The following is a 19,651-nucleotide window of genomic DNA, read 5'->3' on the forward strand; positions in this document are numbered from 1 at the left end:
ACTGCCTTTTCCCAGATTTCAAAACCTCAGGCAGGACTGTCAGAGTCCCAGGTCATTCCAGTGTGAGGTGCCCACATGTTGGGTACCATGCGGGGTCCCTGGCCTCATCGTCGCCAAGGGAGGTTTTAAAGGAGCGCTGGCAGCCGCCTGCTTGTAACCCTATCCATCTTGGAAGAGTAAGTCTGTGAGCAGAAGTTGAGCTGGGGCTGTGGGTGTTAGGCCCTTAAGCGAACTTCCAGAATTTGGGAAAACACCCCGCTTCTTAGGAGCTCAGTAGAGAGCCTTGTGGGTCATTGGTCAGGCGAACAATGGGGGTTAATGGCCGAAAACACTCTCGTGAACAAAGGTTGGGAGGCTTTGACCAGCTTTTAGTGGTCATTTCATCAGTGGAGTTTGGAAAGCTGGACAGCCAGAATTGCTCAGGAGGATCAGTGCTTAAGGTCCGGAGACCAGCAGGAAATGCTGACGTCATTGAAGGGAAAGGGCCACGTGGATAGCCAGAAATGCTCAGGTGTTCAAATGCTTGGCTCCCTGGGGCTGGCGGAAGTGATGATGTCATTGAGGGGGAGAGGCCACATGAAGAGCCCGAAATGCTCAGGTGTTCCAGTGCTTCGGTCCCTTGGGCTGGCTGAAGTGCTGAAGTCTTCGAGGGGGAGTGGCCACAAGAAGGTCCAGAAATGCTCAGGTGGATAAGGGCTTGGGACTCTCAGGCCAGCCAGAAGTGATGACGTCAAAAGGGGAGGGGCCATGTATAGAGCCAGGTGAATGCATTCCAGGGAGGGAAGCTAGAGGTCACAAACGTCCCAAATTCCATGGGTTCATGCTTTGGAATTTGGGACATGGTACTTGTTCTCTCGGAAGGGCGTGCCCCATTATTAAGCAAAAAACTGGGAATAAGGGCTCGGGAAACTGTAAGTGAGCCTGGAGGGGCAGGCCTTTTCTCCCAGTAGTTAAAGGCTTTTCAGGGTCTAAACACTGCCTTTCCCAGATTTCAAAACCTCAGGCAGGACTGTCAGAGTCCCAGGTCAGTCCAGTGTGAGGTGCCCACATGTTGGGTACCATGCGGGGTCCATGGCCTCATCCTCGCCGAGGGAGGTTTTAAAGGAGCGCTGGCAGCCGCATGCTTGTAACCCTATCCAGCTGGGAAGAGTAAGTCTGTGAGCAGAAGTTGAGCTGGGGCTGTGGGTGTTAGGCCCTTAAGCGAACTTCCAGAGATTGGGAAGACACCCCGCTTCTTAGGAGCTCAGTAGAGAGCCTTGTGGGTCATTGGTCAGGCGAACTATGGGGGTTAATGGCCGAAAACGCTCACGTGAACAAAGGTTGGGACTCTGTGACGAGCTTTTAGTGGTCATTTTTTCAGTGGAGTTTGGAAAGCTGGACAGCCAGAAGTGCTCAGGAGGATCAGTGCTTAAGGTCAGGAGACCAGCAGGAAATGCTGACGTCATTGAAGGGAAAGGGCTACGTGGATAGCCAGAAATGCTCAGGTGTTCAAGTGCTTGGCTCCCTGGGGCTGGCGAAAGTGATGACGTCATTGAGGGGGAGAGGCCACATGAACAGCCCGAAATGCTAAGGTGTTCAAGTGCTTGGGTCCCTTGGGCTGGCTGCAGTGCTGACGTCTTCGAGGGGGAGTGGCCACAAGAAGATCCAGAAATGCTCAGGTGGATAAGGGCTTGGGACTCTCAGGCCAGCCAGAAGTGATGACGTCACAAGGGGAGGGGCCATAAATAGAGCCAGGTGAATGCATTCCAGGGAGGGAAGCTAGAGGTCACAAAAGTCCCAAATTCCATGGGTTCATGCTCCGGAATTTAGGACATGGTACCTGTTTTCTGGGAAGGGCGTGCCCCATTTAAAAGCAAAAAACTGGGAATAAGGGCTCAGGAAACTGTAAGTGAGCCTGGAGGGACAGGCCTTTTCTCCCAGTAGTTAAAGGCTTTTCAGGGTCTAAACACTGCCTTTTCCCAGATTTCAAAACCTCAGGCAGGACTGTCAGAGTCCCAGGTCAGTCCTGTGTACGGTGCCCACATGTTGGGTACCATGCGGGGTCCCTGGCCTCATCGTCGCCGAGGGAGATTTTAAAGGAGCACTGGCAGCCGCCTGCTTATGACCCGATCCAGCTGGGAAGAGTAAGTCTGTGAGCAGAAGTTGAGCTGGGGCTGTGGGTGTTAGGCCCTTAAGCGAACTTCCAGAAATTGGGAACACACCCCGCTTCTTAGGAGCTCTGTAGAGAGCCTTGTGGGTCATTGGTCAGACGAATTATTGGGGATAATTGCCGAAAACGCTCACGTGAACAAAGGTTGGGACGCTGTGACCAGCTTTTAGTGGTCATTTCATCAGTGGAGTTTGGAAAGCTGGACAGCCAGAAGTGCTCAGGAGGATCAGTGCTTAAGGTCCGGAGACCAGCAGGAAATGCTGACGTCCTTGAAGGGAAAGGGCCACGTGGATAGCCAGAAATGCTCAGGTGTTCAAGTGCTTGGCTCACTGGGGCTGGCGGAAGTGATGACCTCATTGAGGGGGAGAGGCCACATGAAGAGCCCGAAATGCTCAGGTGTTAAAGTGCTTGGGTCCCTTGGGCTGGCTGAAGTGCTGACGTCTTCGAGGGGGAGTGGCCACAGGAAGATCCAGAAATGCTCAGGTGGATAAGGGCTTGGGACTCTCAGGCCAACCAGAAGTGATGACGTCAAAAGGGGAGGGGCCATGTATAGAGCCAGGTGAATGCATTCCAGGGAGGGAAGCTAGAGGTCACAAAAGTCCCAAATTCCATGGGTTCATGCTCTGGAATTTAGGACATGGTACCTGTTTCTAGGAAGGGCGTGCCCCATTTTTAAGCAAAAAACTGGGAATAAGGGCTCGGGAAACTGTAAGTGAGCCTGGGGGGGCCGGCCTTTTCTCCCAGTAGTTAAAGGCTTTTCAGGGTCTAAACACTACCTTTTCCAAGATTTCAAAACCTCAGGCAGGACTGTGAGAGTCCCAGGTCAGTCCAGTGTGAGGTGCCCACATGTTGGGTACCATGCGGGGTCCCTGGCCTCATCGTAGCCTAGGGAGGTTTTAAAGGAGCGCTGGCAGCCGCCTGCTTGTAACCCTATCCAGCTGGGAAGAGTAAGTCTGTGAGCAGAAGTTGAGCTGGGGCTGTGGGTGTTAGGCCCTTAAGCGAAATTCCAGAGATTGGGAAGACACCCCGCTTCTTAGGAGCTCTGTAGAGAGCCTTGTGCGTCATTGGTCAGGCGAACAATGGGGGTTAATGGCCGAAAACGCTCACGTGAACAAAGGTTGGGAGGGTGTGACCAGCTTTTAGTGGTCATTTCATCAGTGGAATTTGGAAAGCTGGACAGCCAGAAGTGCTCAGGAGGATCAGTGCTTAAGGTCTTGAGACCAGCAGGAAATGCTGACGTCATTGAAGGGAAAGGGCCACGTGGATAGCCAGAAATGCTCAGGTGTTCAAGTGCTTGGCTCCCTGGGGCTGGCGGAAGTGATGACGTCATTGAGGGGGAGAGGCCACATGAAGAGCACGAAATGCTCAGGTGTTCAAGTGCTTGGGTCCCTTGGGCTGGCTGAAGTGCTGACGTCTTCGAGGGGGAGTGGCCACAGGAAGATCCAGAAATGCTCAGGTGGAAAAGGGCTAGCCAGAAGTGATGACGTCAAAAGGGGAGGGGCCATGTATAGAGCCAGGTGAGTGCATTCCAGGGAGGGAAGCTAGAGGTCACAAACGTCCCAAATTCCATGGGTTCATGCTCTGGAATTTAGGACATGGTACCTGTTCTCTGGGAAGGGCGTGCCCCATTATTAAGCAAAAAACTGGAATAAGGGCTCGGGAAACTGTAAGTGAGCCTGGAGGGGCAGGCCTTTTCTCCCAGTAGTTAAAGGCTTTTCAGGGTCTAAACACGGCCTTTTCCCAGATTTCAAAACCTCAGGCAGGACTGTCAGAGTCCCAGGTCAGTCCAGTGTGAGGTGCCCACATGTTGGGTACCATTCGGGGTCCCTGGCCTCATCGTTGCCCAGGGAGGTTTTAAAGGAGCGCTGGCAGCCGCCTGCTTGTAACCCTATCCAGCTGGGAAGAGTAAGTCTGTGAGCAGAAGTTGAGCTGGGGCTGTGGGTGTTAGGCCCTTAAGCGAACTTCCAGAGATTGGGAAGACACCCCGCTTCTTAGGAGCTCAGTAGAGAGCCTTGTGGGTCATTGGTCAGGCGAAAAATGGGGGTTAATGGCCGAAAATGCTCACCTGAACAAAGGTTGGGACGCTGTGACCAGCTTTTAGTGGTCATTTCATCAGTGGAGTTTGGAAAGCTGGACAGCCAGAAGTGCTCAGGAGGATCAGTGCTTAAGGTCCGGAGACCAGCAGGAAATGCTGACGTCATTGAAGGAAAAGGGCCACGTGGATAGCCAGAAATGCTCAGGTGTTCAAGTGCTTGTCTCCCTGGGGCTGGCGGAAGTGATGATGTCATTGAGGGGGAGAGGCCACATGAAGAGCCCGAAATGCTCAGGTGTTCAAGTGCTTCGGTCCCTTGGGCTGGCTGAAGTGCTGAAGTCTTCGAGGGGGAGTGGCCACAGGAAGATCCAGAAATGCTCAGGTGGATAAGGGCTTGGGACTATCAGGCCAGCCAGAAGTGATGACGTCAAAAGGGGAGGGGCCATGTATAGAGCCAGGTGACTGCATTCCAGGGAGGGAAGCTAGAGGTCACAAACGTCCCAAATTCCATGGGTTCATGCTCTGGAATTTAGGACATGGTACCTGTTCTCTCGGAAGGGCGTGCCCCATTATTAAGCAAAAAACTGGGAATAAGGGCTCGGGAAACTGTAAGTGAGCCTGGAGGGGCAGGCCTTTTCTCCCAGTAGTTAAAGGCTTTTCAGGGTCTAAACACTGCCTTTCCCAGATTTCAAAACCTCAGGCAGGACTGTCAGAGTCCCAGGTCAGTCCAGTGTGAGGTGCCCACATGTTGGGTACCATGCCGGGTCCCTGGCCTCATCGTCGCCGAGGGATGTTTTAAAGGAGCCCTGGCAGCCGGCTGCTTGTAACCCTATCCAGCTGGGAAGAGTAAGTCTGTGAGCAGAAGTTGAGTTGGGGCTGTGGTTGTTTAGGCCCTTAAGCGAACTTCCAGAGATTGGGAAGACACCCCGCTTCTTAGGAGCTCAGTAGAGAGCCTTGTGGGTCATTGGTCAGGCGAACAATGGGGGTTAAAGGCCGAAAACGCTCACGTGAACAAAGGTTGGGATGCTGTGACCAGCTTTTAGTGGTCATTTCATCAGTGGAATTTGGAAAGCTGGACAGCCAGATGTGCTCAGGAGGATCAGTGCTTAAGGTCCGGAGACCAGCAGGAAATGCTGACGTCATTGAAGGGAAAGGGCCACGTGGATAGCCAGAAATGCTCAGGTGTTCAAGTGCTTGAATCCCTGGGGCTGGCGGAAGTGATGACGTCATTGAGGGGGAGAGGCCACATGAAGAGCCCGAAATGCTCAGGTGTTCAAGTGCTTGGGTCCCTTGGGCTGGCTGAAGTGCTGACGTCTTCGAGGGGGAGTGGCCACAGGAATATCCAGATTTGCTCAGGTGGATAAGGGCTTGGGACTCTCAGGCCAGCCAGAAGTGATGACGTCAAAAGGGGAGGGGCCATGTATAGAGCCAGGTGAATGCATTCCAGGGAGGGAAGCTAGAGGTCACAAACGTCCCAAATTCCATGGGTTCATGCTTTGGAATTTGGGACATGGTACTTGTTCTCTCGGAAGGGCGTGCCCCATTATTAAGCAAAAAACTGGGAATAAGGGCTCGGGAAACTGTAAGTGAGCCTGGAGGGGCAGGCCTTTTCTCCCAGTAGTTAACGGCTTTTCAGGGTCTAAACACTGCCTTTCCCAGATTTCAAAACCTCAGGCAGGACTGTCAGAGTCCCAGGTCAGTCCAGTGTGAGGTTCCCACATGTTGGGTACCATGCGGGGTCCCTGGCCTCATCGTCGCCGAGGGAGGTTTTAAAGGAGCGCTGGCAGCCGCCTGCTTGTAACCCTATCCAGCTTGGAAGAGTAAGTCTGTGAGCAGAAGTTGAGCTGGGGCTGTGGGTGTTAGGCCCTTAAGCGAACTTCCAGAAATTGGGAAAACACCCCGCTTCTTAGGAGCTCTGTAGAGAGCCTTGTGGGTCATTGGTCAGGCGAACAATGGGGTTTAATGGCCGAAAACGCTCACGTGAACAAAGGTTGGGAGGCTTTGACCAGCTTTTAGTGGTCATTTCATCAGTGGAGTTTGGAAAGCTGGACAGCCAGAAGTGCTCAGGAGGATCAGTGCTTAAGGTCCGGAGACCAGCAGGAAATGCTGACGTCATTGAAGGGAAAGGGCCACGTGGATAGCCAGAAATGCTCAGGTGTTCAAGTGCTTGGCTCCCTGGGGCTGGCGGAAGTGATGACGTCATTGAGGGGGAGAGGCCACATGAAGAGCCCGAAATGCTCAGGTGTTCAAGTGCTTGGGTCCCTTGGGCTGGCTGAAGTGCTGACGTCTTCGAGGGGGAGTGGCCACAGGAAGATCCAGAAATGCTCAGGTGGATAAGGGCTTGGGACTCTCAGGCCAGCCAGAAGTGATGACGTCAAAAGGGGAGGGGCCATGTATAGAGCCAGGTGAATGCATTCCTGGGAGGGAAGCTAGAGGTCACAAACGTCCCAAATTCCATGGGTTCATGCTCTGGAATTTAGGACATGGTACCTGTTCTCTGGGAAGGGCGTTCCATATTATTAAGCAAAAAACTGAGAATAAGTGCTCGGGAAACTGTAAGTGAGCCTGGAGGGGCAGGCCTTTTCTCCCAGTAGTTAAAGGCTTTTCAGGGTCTAAACACTGCTTTTTCCCAGATTTCAAAACCTCAGGCAGGACTGTGAGAGTCCCAGGTCAGTCCAGTGTGAGGTGCCCACATGTTGGGTACCATGCGGGGTCCCTGGCCTCATCGTAGCCTAGGGAGGTTTTAAAGGAGCGCTGGCAGCCGCCTGCTTGTAACCCTATCCAGCTGGGAAGAGTAAGTCTGTGAGCAGAAGTTGAGCTGGGGCTGTGGGTGTTAGGCCCTTAAGCGAACTTCCAGAGATTGGGAAGACACCCCGCTTCTTAGGAGCTCTGTAGAGAGCCTTGTGGGTCATTGGTCAGGCGAACAATGGGGGTTAATGGCCGAAAACGCTCACGTGAACAAAGGTTGGGAGGGTGTGACCAGCTTTTAGTGGTCATTTCATCAGTGGAATTTGGAAAGCTGGACAGCCAGAAGTGCTCAGGAGGATCAGTGCTTAAGGTCTTGAGACCAGCAGGAAATGCTGACGTCATTGAAGGGAAAGGGCCACGTGGATAGCCAGAAATGCTCAGGTGTTCAAGTGCTTGGCTCCCTGGGGCTGGCGGAAGTGATGACGTCATTGAGGGGGAGAGGCCACATGAAGAGCACGAAATGCTCAGGTGTTCAAGTGCTTGGGTCCCTTGGGCTGGCTGAAGTGCTGACGTCTTCGAGGGGGAGTGGCCACAGGAAGATCCAGAAATGCTCAGGTGGAAAAGGGCTAGCCAGAAGTGATGACGTCAAAAGGGGAGGGGCCATGTATAGAGCCAGGTGAATGCATTCCAGGGAGGGAAGCTAGAGGTCACAAACGTCCCAAATTCCATGGGTTCATGCTCTGGAATTTAGGACATGGTACCTGTTCTCTGGGAAGGGCGTGCCCCATTATTAAGCAAAAAACTGGAATAAGGGCTCGGGAAACTGTAAGTGAGCCTGGAGGGGCAGGCCTTTTCTCCCAGCAGTTAAAGGCTTTTCAGGGTCTAAACACGGCCTTTTCCCAGATTTCAAAACCTCAGGCAGGACTGTCAGAGTCCCAGGTCAGTCCAGTGTGAGGTGCCCACATGTTGGGTACCATGCGGGGTCCCTGGCCTCATCGTCGCCCAGGGAGGTTTTAAAGGAGCGCTGGCAGCCGCCTGCTTGTAACCCTATCCAGCTGGGAAGAGTAAGTCTGTGAGCAGAAGTTGAGCTGGGGCTGTGGGTGTTAGGCCCTTAAGCGAACTTCCAGAGATTGGGAAGACACCCCGCTTCTTAGGAGCTCAGTAGAGAGCCTTGTGGGTCATTGGTCAGGCGAACAATGGGGGTTAATGGCCGAAAATGCTCACCTGAACAAAGGTTGGGACGCTGTGACCAGCTTTTAGTGGTCATTTCATCAGTGGAGTTTGGAAAGCTGGACAGCCAGAATTGCTCAGGAGGATCAGTGCTTAAGGTCCGGAGACCAGCAGGAAATGCTGACGTCATTGAAGGAAAAGGGCCACGTGGATAGCCAGAAATGCTCAGGTGTTCAAGTGCTTGGCTCCCTGGGGCTGGCGGAAGTGATGACGTCATTGAGGGGGAGAGGCCACATGAAGAGCCCGAAATGCTCAGGTGTTCAAGTGCTTGGGTCCCTTCGGCTGGCTGAAGTGCTGACGTCTTCGAGGGGGAGTGGCCACAGGAAGATCCAGAAATGCTCAGGAGGATAAGGGCTTGGGACTCTCAGGCCAGCCAGAAGTGATGACGTCAAAAGGGGAGGGGCCATGTATAGAGCCAGTTGAATGCATTCCAGGGAGGGAAGCTAGAGGTCACAAACGTCCCAAATTCCATGGGTTCATGCTTTGGAATTTGGGACATGGTACTTGTTCTCTCGGAAGGGCGTGCCCCATTATTAAGCAAAAAACTGGGAATAAGGGCTCGGGAAACTGTAAGTGAGCCTGGAGGGGCAGGCCTTTTCTCCCAGTAGTTAAAGGCTTTTCAGGGTCTAAACACTGCCTTTCCCAGATTTCAAAACCTCAGGCAGGACTGTCAGAGTCCCAGGTCAGTCCAGTGTGAGGTTCCCACATGTTGGTTACCATGCGGGGTCCCTGGCCTCATCGTCGCCGAGGGAGGTTTTAAAGGAGCGCTGGCAGCCGCCTGCTTGTAACCCTATCCAGCTTGGAAGAGTAAGTCTGTGAGCAGAAGTTGAGCTGGGGCTGTGGGTGTTAGGCCCTTAAGCGAACTTCCAGAAATTGGGAAAACACCCCGCTTCTTAGGAGCTCTGTAGAGAGCCTTGTGGGTCATTGGTCACGCGAACAATGGGGTTTAATGTCCGAAAACGCTCACGTGAACAAAGGTTGTGAGGCTTTGACCAGCTTTTAGTGGTCATTTCATCAGTGGAGTTTGGAAAGCTGGACAGCCAGAAGTGCTCAGGAGGATCAGTGCTTAAGGTCCGGAGACCAGCAGGAAATGCTGACGTCATTGAAGGGAAAGGGCCACGTGGATAGCCAGAAATGCTCAGGTGTTCAAGTGCTTGGCTCCCTGGGGCTGGCGGAAGTGATGACGTCATTGAGGGGGAGAGGCCACATGAAGAGCCCGAAATGCTCAGGTGTTCAAGTGCTTGGGTCCCTTGGGCTGGCTGAAGTGCTGACGTCTTCGAGGGGGAGTGGCCACAGGAAGATCCAGAAATGCTCAGGTGGACAAGGGCTTGGGACTCTCAGGCCAGCCAGAAGTGATGACGTCAAAAGGGGAGGGGCCATGTATAGAGCCAGGTGAATGCATTCCTGGGAGGGAAGCTAGAGGTCACAAACGTCCCAAATTCCATGGGTTAATGCTCTGGAATTTAGGACATGGTACCTGTTCTCTGGGAAGGGCGTGCCCCATTATTAAGCAAAAAACTGGGAATAAGGGCTCGGGAAACTGTAAGTGAGCCTGGAGGGGCAGGCCTTTTCTCCCAGTAGTTAAAGGCTTTTCAGGGTCTAAACACTGCTTTTTCCCAGATTTCAAAACCTCAGGCAGGACTGTCAGAGTCCCAGGTCAGTCCAGTGTGAGGTGCCCACATGTTGGGTACCATGCGGGGTCCCTGGCCTCATCGTAGCCTAGGGAGGTTTTAAAGGAGCGCTGGCAGCCGCCTGCTTGTAACCCTATCCAGGTGGGAAGAGTAAGTCTGTGAGCAGAAGTTGAGCTGGGGCTGTGGGTGTTAGGCCCTTAAGCGAACTTCCAGAGATTGGGAAGACACCCCGCTTCTTAGGAGCTCTGTAGAGAGCCTTGTGCGTCATTGGTCAGGCGAACAATGGGGGTTAATGGCCGAAAAAGCTCATGTGAACAAAGGTTGGGAGGGTGTGACCAGCTTTTAGTGGTCATTTCATCAGTGGAATTTGGAAAGCTGGACAGCCAGAAGTGCTCAGGAGGATCAGTGCTTAAGGTCTTGAGACCAGCAGGAAATGCTGACGTCATTGAAGTTAAAGGGCCACGTGGATAGCCAGAAATGCTCAGGTGTTCAAGTGCTTGGCTCCCTGGGGCTTGCGGAAGTGATGACGTCATTGAGGGGGAGAGGCCACATGAAGAGCACGAAATGCTCAGGTGTTCAAGTGCTTGGGTCCCTTGGGCTGGCTGAAGTGCTGACGTCTTCGAGGGGGAGTGGCCACAGGAAGATCCAGAAATGCTCAGGTGGAAAAGGGCTAGCCAGAAGTGATGACGTCAAAAGGGGAGGGGCCATGTATAGAGCCAGGTGAATGCATTCCAGGGAGGGAAGCTAGAGGTCACAAACGTCCCAAATTCCATGGGTTCATGCTCTGGAATTTAGGACATGGTACCTGTTCTCTGGGAAGGGCGTGCCCCATTATTAAGCAAAAAACTGGGAATAAGGGCTCGGGAAACTGCAAGTGTGCCTGGAGGGGCAGGCCTCTTCTCCCAGTAGTTAAAGGCTTTTCAGGGTCTAAACACTGCCTTTTCCCTGATTTCAAAACCTCAGGCTGGACTGTCAGAGTCCCAGGTCAGTCCAGTGTGAGGTGCCCACATGTTGGGTACCATGCCGGGTCCCTGGCCTCATCGTCGCCGAGGGATGTTTTAAAGGAGCACTGGCAGCCAGCTGCTTGTAACCCTATCCAGCTGGGAAGAGTAAGTCTGTGAGCAGAAGTTGAGTTGGGGCTGTGGTTGTTTAGGCCCTTAAGCGAACTTCCAGAGATTGGGAAGACACCCCGCTTCTTAGGAGCTCAGTAGAGAGCCTTGTGGGTCATTGGTCAGGCGAACAATGGGGGTTAAAGGCCGAAAACGCTCACGTGAACAAAGGTTGGGAGGCTTTGACCAGCTTTTAGTGGTCATTTCATCAGTGGAGTTTGGAAAGCTGGACATCCAGAAGTGCTCAGGAGAATCAGTGCTTAAGGTCCGGAGACCAGCAGGAAATGCTGACGTCATTGAAGGGAAAGGGCCACGTGGATAGCCAGAAATGCTCAGGTGTTCAAATGCTTGGCTCCCTGGGGCTGGCGGAAGTGATGATGTCATTGAGGGGGAGAGGCCACATGAAGAGCCCGAAATGCTCAGGTGTTCAAGTGCTTCGGTCCCTTGGGCTGGCTGAAGTGCTGAAGTCTTCGAGGGGGAGTGGCCACAGGAAGATCCAGAAATGCTCAGGTGGATAAGGGCTTGGGACTATCAGGCCAGCCAGAAGTGATGACGTCAAAAGGGGAGGGGCCATGTATAGAGCCAGGTGACTGCATTCCAGGGAGGGAAGCTAGAGGTCACAAACGTCCCAAATTCCATGGGTTCATGCTCTGGAATTTAGGACATGGTACCTGTTCTCTGGGAAGGGCGTGCCCCATTATTAAGCAAAAAACTGGGAATAAGGGCTCGGGAAACTGTAAGTGAGCCTGGAGGGGCAGGCCTCTTCTCCCAGTAGTTAAAGGCTTTTCAGGGTCTAAACACTGCCTTTTCCCAGATTTCAAAACCTCAGGCAGGACTGTCAGAGTCCCAGGTCAGTCCAGTGTGAGGTGCCCACATGTTGGGTACCATGCGGGGTCCCTGGCCTCATCGTCGCCGAGGGAGGTTTTAAAGGAGCGCTGGCAGCCGCCTGCTTGTAACCCGATCCAGCTGGGAAGAGTAAGTCTGTGAGCAGAAGTTGAGCTGGGTCTGTGGGTGTTTAGGCCCTTAAGCGAACTTCCAGAGATTGGGAAGACACCCCGCTTCTTAGGAGCTCAGTAGAGAGCCTTGTGGGTCATTGGTCAGGCGAACAATGGGGGTTAAAGGCCGAAAACGCTCACGTGAACAAAGGTTGGGATGCTGTGACCGGCTTTTAGTGGTCATTTCATCAGTGGAATTTGGAAAGCTGGACAGCCAGATGTGCTCAGGAGGATCAGTGCTTAAGGTCCAGAGACCAGCAGGAAATGCTGACGTCATTGAAGGGAAAGGGCCACGTGGATAGCCAGAAATGCTCAGGTGTTCAAGTGCTTGGCTCCCTGGGGCTGGCGGAAGTGATGACGTCATTGAGGGGGAGAGGCCACATGAAGAGCCCGAAATGCTCAGGTGTTCAAGTGCTTGGGTCCCTTCGGCTGGCTGAAGTGATGACGTCTTCGAGGGGGAGTGGCCACAGGAAGATCCAGAAATGCTCAGGTGGATAAGGGCTTGGGACTCTCAGGCCAGCCAGAAGTGATGACGTCAAAAGGGGAGGGGCCATGTATAGAGCCAGTTGAATGCATTCCAGGGAGGGAAGCTAGAGGTCACAAACGTCCCAAATTCCATGGGTTCATGCTTTGGAATTTGGGACATGGTACTTGTTCTCTCGGAAGGGCGTGCCCCATTATTAAGCAAAAAACTGGGAATAAGGGCTCGGGAAACTGTAAGTGAGCCTGGAGGGGCAGGCCTTTTCTCCCAGTAGTTAAAGGCTTTTCAGGGTCTAAACACTGCCTTTCCCAGATTTCAAAACCTCAGGCAGGACTGTCAGAGTCCCAGGTCAGTCCAGTGTGAGGTTCCCACATGTTGGGTACCATGCGGGGTCCCTGGCCTCATCGTCGCCGAGGGAGGTTTTAAAGGAGCGCTGGCAGCCTCCTGCTTGTAACCCTATCCAGCTTGGAAGAGTAAGTCTGTGAGCAGAAGTTGAGCTGGGGCTGTGGGTGTTAGGCCCTTAAGCGAACTTCCAGAAATTGGGAAAACACCCCGCTTCTTAGGAGCTCTGTAGAGAGCCTTGTGGGTCATTGGTCACGCGAACAATGGAGTTTAATGTCCGAAAACGCTCACGTGAACAAAGGTTGGGAGGCTTTGACCAGCTTTTAGTGGTCATTTCATCAGTGGAGTTTGGAAAGCTGGACAGCCAGAAGTGCTCAGGAGGATCAGTGCTTAAGGTCCGGAGACCAGCAGGAAATGCTGACGTCATTGAAGGGAAAGGGCCACGTGGATAGCCAGAAATGCTCAGGTGTTCAAGTGCTTGGCTCCCTGGGGCTGGCGGAAGTGATGACGTCATTGAGGGGGAGAGGCCACATGAAGAGCCCGAAATGCTCAGGTGTTCAAGTGCTTGGGTCCCTTGGGCTGGCTGAAGTGCTGACGTCTTCGAGGGGGAGTGGCCACAGGAAGATCCAGAAATGCTCAGGTGGACAAGGGCTTGGGACTCTCAGGCCAGCCAGAAGTGATGACGTCAAAAGGGGAGGGGCCATGTATAGAGCCAGGTGAATGCATTCCTGGGAGGGAAGCTAGAGGTCACAAACGTCCCAAATTCCATGGGTTAATGCTCTGGAATTTAGGACATGGTACCTGTTCTCTGGGAAGGGCGTGCCCCATTATTAAGCAAAAAACTGGGAATAAGTGCTCGGGAAACTGTAAGTGAGCCTGGAGGGGCAGGCCTTTTCTCCCAGTAGTTAAAGGCTTTTCAGGGTCTAAACACTGCTTTTTCCCAGATTTCAAAACCTCAGGCAGGACTGTCAGAGTCCCAGGTCAGTCCAGCGTGAGGTGCCCACATGTTGGGTACCATGCGGGGTCCCTGGCCTCATCGTAGCCTAGGGAGGTTTTAAAGGAGCGCTGGCAGCCGCCTGCTTGTAACCCTATCCAGGTGGGAAGAGTAAGTCTGTGAGCAGAAGTTGAGCTGGGGCTGTGGGTGTTAGGCCCTTAAGCGAACTTCCAGAGATTGGGAAGACACCCCGCTTCTTAGGAGCTCTGTAGAGAGCCTTGTGCGTCATTGGTCAGGCGAACAATGGGGGTTAATGGCCGAAAAAGCTCATGTGAACAAAGGTTGGGAGGGTGTGACCAGCTTTTAGTGGTCATTTCATCAGTGGAATTTGGAAAGCTGGACAGCCAGAAGTGCTCAGGAGGATCAGTGCTTAAGGTCTTGAGACCAGCAGGAAATGCTGACGTTATTGAAGGGAAAGGGCCACGTGGATAGCCAGAAATGCTCAGGTGTTCAAGTGCTTGGCTCCCTGGGGCTGGCGGAAGTGATGACGTCATTGAGGGGGAGAGGCCACATGAAGAGCACGAAATGCTCAGGTGTTCAAGTGCTTGGGTCCCTTGGGCTGGCTGAAGTGCTGACGTCTTCGAGGGGGAGTGGCCACAGGAAGATCCAGAAATGCTCAGGTGGAAAAGGGCTAGCCAGAAGTGATGACGTCAAAAGGGGAGGGGCCATGTATAGAGCCAGGTGAATGCATTCCAGGGAGGGAAGCTAGAGGTCACAAACGTCCCAAATTCCATGGGTTCATGCTCTGGAATTTAGGACATGGTACCTGTTCTCTGGGAAGGGCGTGCCCCATTATTAAGCAAAAAACTGGAATAAGGGCTTGGGAAACTGTAAGTGAGCCTGGAGGGGCAGGCCTTTTCTCCCAGTAGTTAAAGGCTTTTCAGGGTCTAAACACGGCCTTTTCCCAGATTTCAAAACCTCAGGCAGGACTGTCAGAGTCCCAGGTCAGTCCAGTGTGAGGTGCCCACATGTTGGGTACCATGCGGGGTCCCTGGCCTCATCGTCGCCCAGGGAGGTTTTAAAGGAGCGCTGGCAGCCGCCTGCTTGTAACCCTATCCAGCTGGGAAGAGTAAGTCTGTGAGCAGAAGTTGAGCTGGGGATGTGGGTGTTAGGCCCGTAAGAGAACTTCCAGAGATTGGGAAGACACCCCGCTTCTTAGGAGCTCAGTAGAGAGCCTTGTGGGTCATTGGTCAGGCGAACAATGGGGGTTAATGGCCGAAAATGCTCACCTGAACAAAGGTTGGGACGCTGTGACCAGCTTTTAGTGGTCATTTCATCAGTGGAGTTTGGAAAGCTGGACAGCCAGAAGTGCTCAGGAGGATCAGTGCTTAAGGTCCGGAGACCAGCAGGAAATGCTGACGTCATTGAAGGGAAAGGGCCACGTGGATAGCCAGAAATGCTCAGGTGTTCAAGTGCTTGTCTCCCTGGGGCTGGCGGAAGTGATGATGTCATTGAGGGGGAGCGGCCACATGAAGAGCCCGAAATGCTCAGGTGTTCAAGTGCTTGGGTCCCTTGGGCTGGCTGAAGTGCTGACGTCTTCGAGGGGGAGTGGCCACAGGAAGATCCAGATTTGCTCAGGTGGATAAGGGCTTGGGACTCTCAGGCCAGCCAGAAGTGATGACGTCAAAAGGGGAGGGGCCATGTATAGAGCCAGGTGAATGCATTCCAGGGAGGGAAGCTAGAGGTCACAAACGTCCCAAATTCCATGGGTTCATGCTCTGGAATTTAGGACATGGTACCTGTTCTCTGGGAAGGGCGTGCCCCATTATTAAGCAAAAAACTGGGAATAAGGGCTCGGGAAACTGTAAGTGAGCCTGGAGGGGCAGGCCTCTTCTCCCAGTAGTTAAAGGCTTTTCAGGGTCTAAACACTGCCTTTTCCCTGATTTCAAAACCTCAGGCTGGACTGTCAGAGTCCCAGGTCAGTCCAGTGTGAGGTGCCCACATGTTGGGTACCATGCCGGGTCCCTGGCCTCATCGTCGCCGAGGGATGTTTTAAAGGAGCACTGGCAGCCGGCTGCTTGTAACCCTATCCAGCTGGGAAGAGTAAGTCTGTGAGCAGAAGTTGAGTTGGGGCTGTGGTTGTTTAGGCCCTTAAGCGAACTTCCAGAGATTGGGAAGACACCCCGCTTCTTAGGAGCTCAGTAGAGAGCCTTGTGGGTCATTGGTCAGGCGAACAATGGGGGTTAAAGGCCGAAAACGCTCACGTGAACAAAGGTTGGGAGGCTTTGACCAGCTTTTAGTGGTCATTTCATCAGTGGAGTTTGGAAAACTGGACATCCAGAAGTGCTCAGGAGGATCAGTGCTTAAGGTCCGGAGACCAGCAGGAAATGCTGACGTCATTGAAGGGAAAGGGCCACGTGGATAGCCAGAAATGCTCAGGTGTTCAAATGCTTGGCTCCCTGGGGCTGGCGGAAGTGATGATGTCATTGAGGGGGAGAGGCCACATGAAGAGCCCGAAATGCTCAGGTGTTCAAGTGCTTCGGTCCCTTGGGCTGGCTGAAGTGCTGAAGTCTTCGAGGGGGAGTGGCCACAGGAAGATCCAGAAATGCTCAGGTGGATAAGGGCTTGGGACTATCAGGCCAGCCAGAAGTGATGACGTCAAAAGGGGAGGGGCCATGTATAGAGCCAGGTGACTGCATTCCAGGGAGGGAAGCTAGAGGTCACAAACGTCCCAAATTCCATGGGTTCATGCTCTGGAATTTAGGACATGGTACCTGTTCTCTGGGAAGGGCGTGCCCCATTATTAAGCAAAAAACTGGGAATAAGGGCTCGGGAAACTGTAAGTGAGCCTGGAGGGGCAGGCCTCTTCTCCCAGTAGTTAAAGGCTTTTCAGGGTCTAAACACTGCCTTTTCCCAGATTTCAAAACCTCAGGCAGGACTGTCAGAGTCCCAGGTCAGTCCAGTGTGAGGTGCCCACATGTTGGGTACCATGCGGGGTCCCTGGCCTCATCGTAGCCTAGGGAGGTTTTAAAGGAGCGCTGGCAGCCGCCTGCTTGTAACCCTATCCAGGTGGGAAGAGTAAGTCTGTGAGCAGAAGTTGAGCTGGGGCTGTGGGTGTTAGGCCCTTAAGCGAACTTCCAGAGATTGGGAAGACACCCCGCTTCTTAGGAGCTCTGTAGAGAGCCTTGTGCGTCATTGGTCAGGCGAACAATGGGGGTTAATGGCCGAAAACGCTCATGTGAACAAAGGTTGGGAGGGTGTGACCAGCTTTTAGTGGTCATTTCATCAGTGGAATTTGGAAAGCTGGACAGCCAGAAGTGCTCAGGAGGATCAGTGCTTAAGGTCTTGAGACCAGCAGGAAATGCTGACGTCATTGAAGGGAAAGGGCCACGTGGATAGCCAGAAATGCTCAGGTGTTCAAGTGCTTGGCTCCCTGGGGCTGGCGGAAGTGATGACGTCATTGAGGGGGAGAGGCCACATGAAGAGCACGAAATGCTCAGGTGTTCAAGTGCTTGGGTCCCTTGGGCTGGCTGAAGTGCTGACGTCTTCGAGGGGGAGTGGCCACAGGAAGATCCAGAAATGCTCAGGTGGAAAAGGGCTAGCCAGAAGTGATGACGTCAAAAGGGGAGGGGCCATGTATAGAGCCAGGTGAATGCATTCCAGGGAGGGAAGCTAGAGGTCACAAACGTCCCAAATTCCATGGGTTCATGCTCTGGAATTTAGGACATGGTACCTGTTCTCTGGGAAGGGCGTGCCCCATTATTAAGCAAAAAACTGGAATAAGGGCTTGGGAAACTGTAAGTGAGCCTGGAGGGGCAGGCCTTTTCTCCCAGTAGTTAAAGGCTTTTCAGGGTCTAAACACGGCCTTTTCCCAGATTTCAAAACCTCAGGCAGGACTGTCAGAGTCCCAGGTCAGTCCAGTGTGAGGTGCCCACATGTTGGGTACCATGCGGGGTCCCTGGCCTCATCGTCGCCCAGGGAGGTTTTGAAGGAGCGCTGGCAGCCGCCTGCTTGTAACCCTATCCAGCTGGGAAGAGTAAGTCTGTGAGCAGAAGTTGAGCTGGGGCTGTGGGTGTTAGGCCCTTAAGCGAACTTCCAGAGATTGGGAAGACACCCCGCTTCTTAGGAGCTCAGTAGAGAGCCTTGTGGGTCATTGGTCAGGCGAACAATGGGGGTTAATGGCCGAAAATGCTCACCTGAACAAAGGTTGGGACGCTGTGACCAGCTTTTAGTGGTCATTTCATCAGTGGAGTTTGGAAAGCTGGACAGCCAGAAGTGCTCAGGAGGATCAGTGCTTAAGGTCCGGAGACCAGCAGGAAATGCTGACGTCATTGAAGGGAAAGGGCCACGTGGATAGCCAGAAATGCTCAGGTGTTCAAGTGCTTGTCTCCCTGGGGCTGGCGGAAGTGATGATGTCATTGAGGGGGAGCGGCCACATGAAGAGCCCGAAATGCTCAGGTGTTCAAGTGCTTGGGTCCCTTGGGCTGGCTGAAGTGCTGACGTCTTCGAGGGGGAGTGGCCACAGGAAGATCCAGATTTGCTCAGGTGGATAAGGGCTTGGGACTCTCAGGCCAGCCAGAAGTGATGACGTCAAAAGGGGAGGGGCCATGTATAGAGCCAGGTGAATGCATTCCAGGGAGGGAAGCTAGAGGTCACAAACGTCCCAAATTCCATGGGTTCATGCTCTGGAATTTAGGACATGGTACCTGTTCTCTGGGAAGGGCGTGCCCCATTATTAAGCAAAAAACTGGGAATAAGGGCTCGGGAAACTGTAAGTGAGCCTGGAGGGGCAGGCCTCTTCTCCCAGTAGTTAAAGGCTTTTCAGGGTCTAAACACTGCCTTTTCCCTGATTTCAAAACCTCAGGCTGGACTGTCAGAGTCCCAGGTCAGTCCAGTGTGAGGTGCCCACATGTTGGGTACCATGCCGGGTCCCTGGCCTCATCGTCGCCGAGGGATGTTTTAAAGGAGCACTGGCAGCCGGCTGCTTGTAACCCTATCCAGCTGGGAAGAGTAAGTCTGTGAGCAGAAGTTGAGTTGGGGCTGTGGTTGTTTAGGCCCTTAAGCGAACTTCCAGAGATTGGGAAGACACCCCGCTTCTTAGGAGCTCAGTAGAGAGCCTTGTGGGTCATTGGTCAGGCGAACAATGGGGGTTAAAGGCCGAAAACGCTCACGTGAACAAAGGTTGGGAGGCTTTGACCAGCTTTTAGTGGTCATTTCATCAGTGGAGTTTGGAAAACTGGACATCCAGAAGTGCTCAGGAGGATCAGTGCTTAAGGTCCGGAGACCAGCAGGAAATGCTGACGTCATTGAAGGGAAAGGGCCACGTGGATAGCCAGAAATGCTCAGGTGTTCAAATGCTTGGCTCCCTGGGGCTGGCGGAAGTGATGATGTCATTGAGGGGGAGAGGCCACATGAAGAGCCCGAAATGCTCAGGTGTTCAAGTGCTTCGGTCCCTTGGGCTGGCTGAAGTGCTGAAGTCTTCGATTGGGAGTGGCCACAGGAAGATCCAGAAATGCTCAGGTGGATAAGGGCTTGGGACTATCAGGCCAGCCAGAAGTGATGACGTCAAAAGGGGAGGGGCCATGTATAGAGCCAGGTGACTGCATTCCAGGGAGGGAAGCTAGAGGTCACAAACGTCCCAAATTCCATGGGTTCATGCTCTGGAATTTAGGACATGGTACCTGTTCTCTGGGAAGGGCGTGCCCCATTATTAAGCAAAAAACTGGGAATAAGGGCTCGGGAAACTGTAAGTGAGCCTGGAGGGGCAGGCCTCTTCTCCCAGTAGTTAAAGGCTTTTCAGGGTCTAAACACTGCCTTTTCCCAGATTTCAAAACCTCAGGCAGGACTGTCAGAGTCCCAGGTCAGTCCAGTGTGAGGTGCCCACATGTTGGGTACCATGCGGGGTCCCTGGCCTCATCGTAGCCTAGGGAGGTTTTAAAGGAGCGCTGGCAGCCGCCTGCTTGTAACCCTATCCAGGTGGGAAGAGTAAGTCTGTGAGCAGAAGTTGAGCTGGGGCTGTGGGTGTTAGGCCCTTAAGCGAACTTCCAGAGATTGGGAAGA

The sequence above is a fragment of the Plecotus auritus genome, assembly GCF_963455305.1.
Source record: "Plecotus auritus genome assembly, chromosome: 2".
NCBI classification, from domain to species: Eukaryota; Metazoa; Chordata; class Mammalia; order Chiroptera; family Vespertilionidae; genus Plecotus; species Plecotus auritus.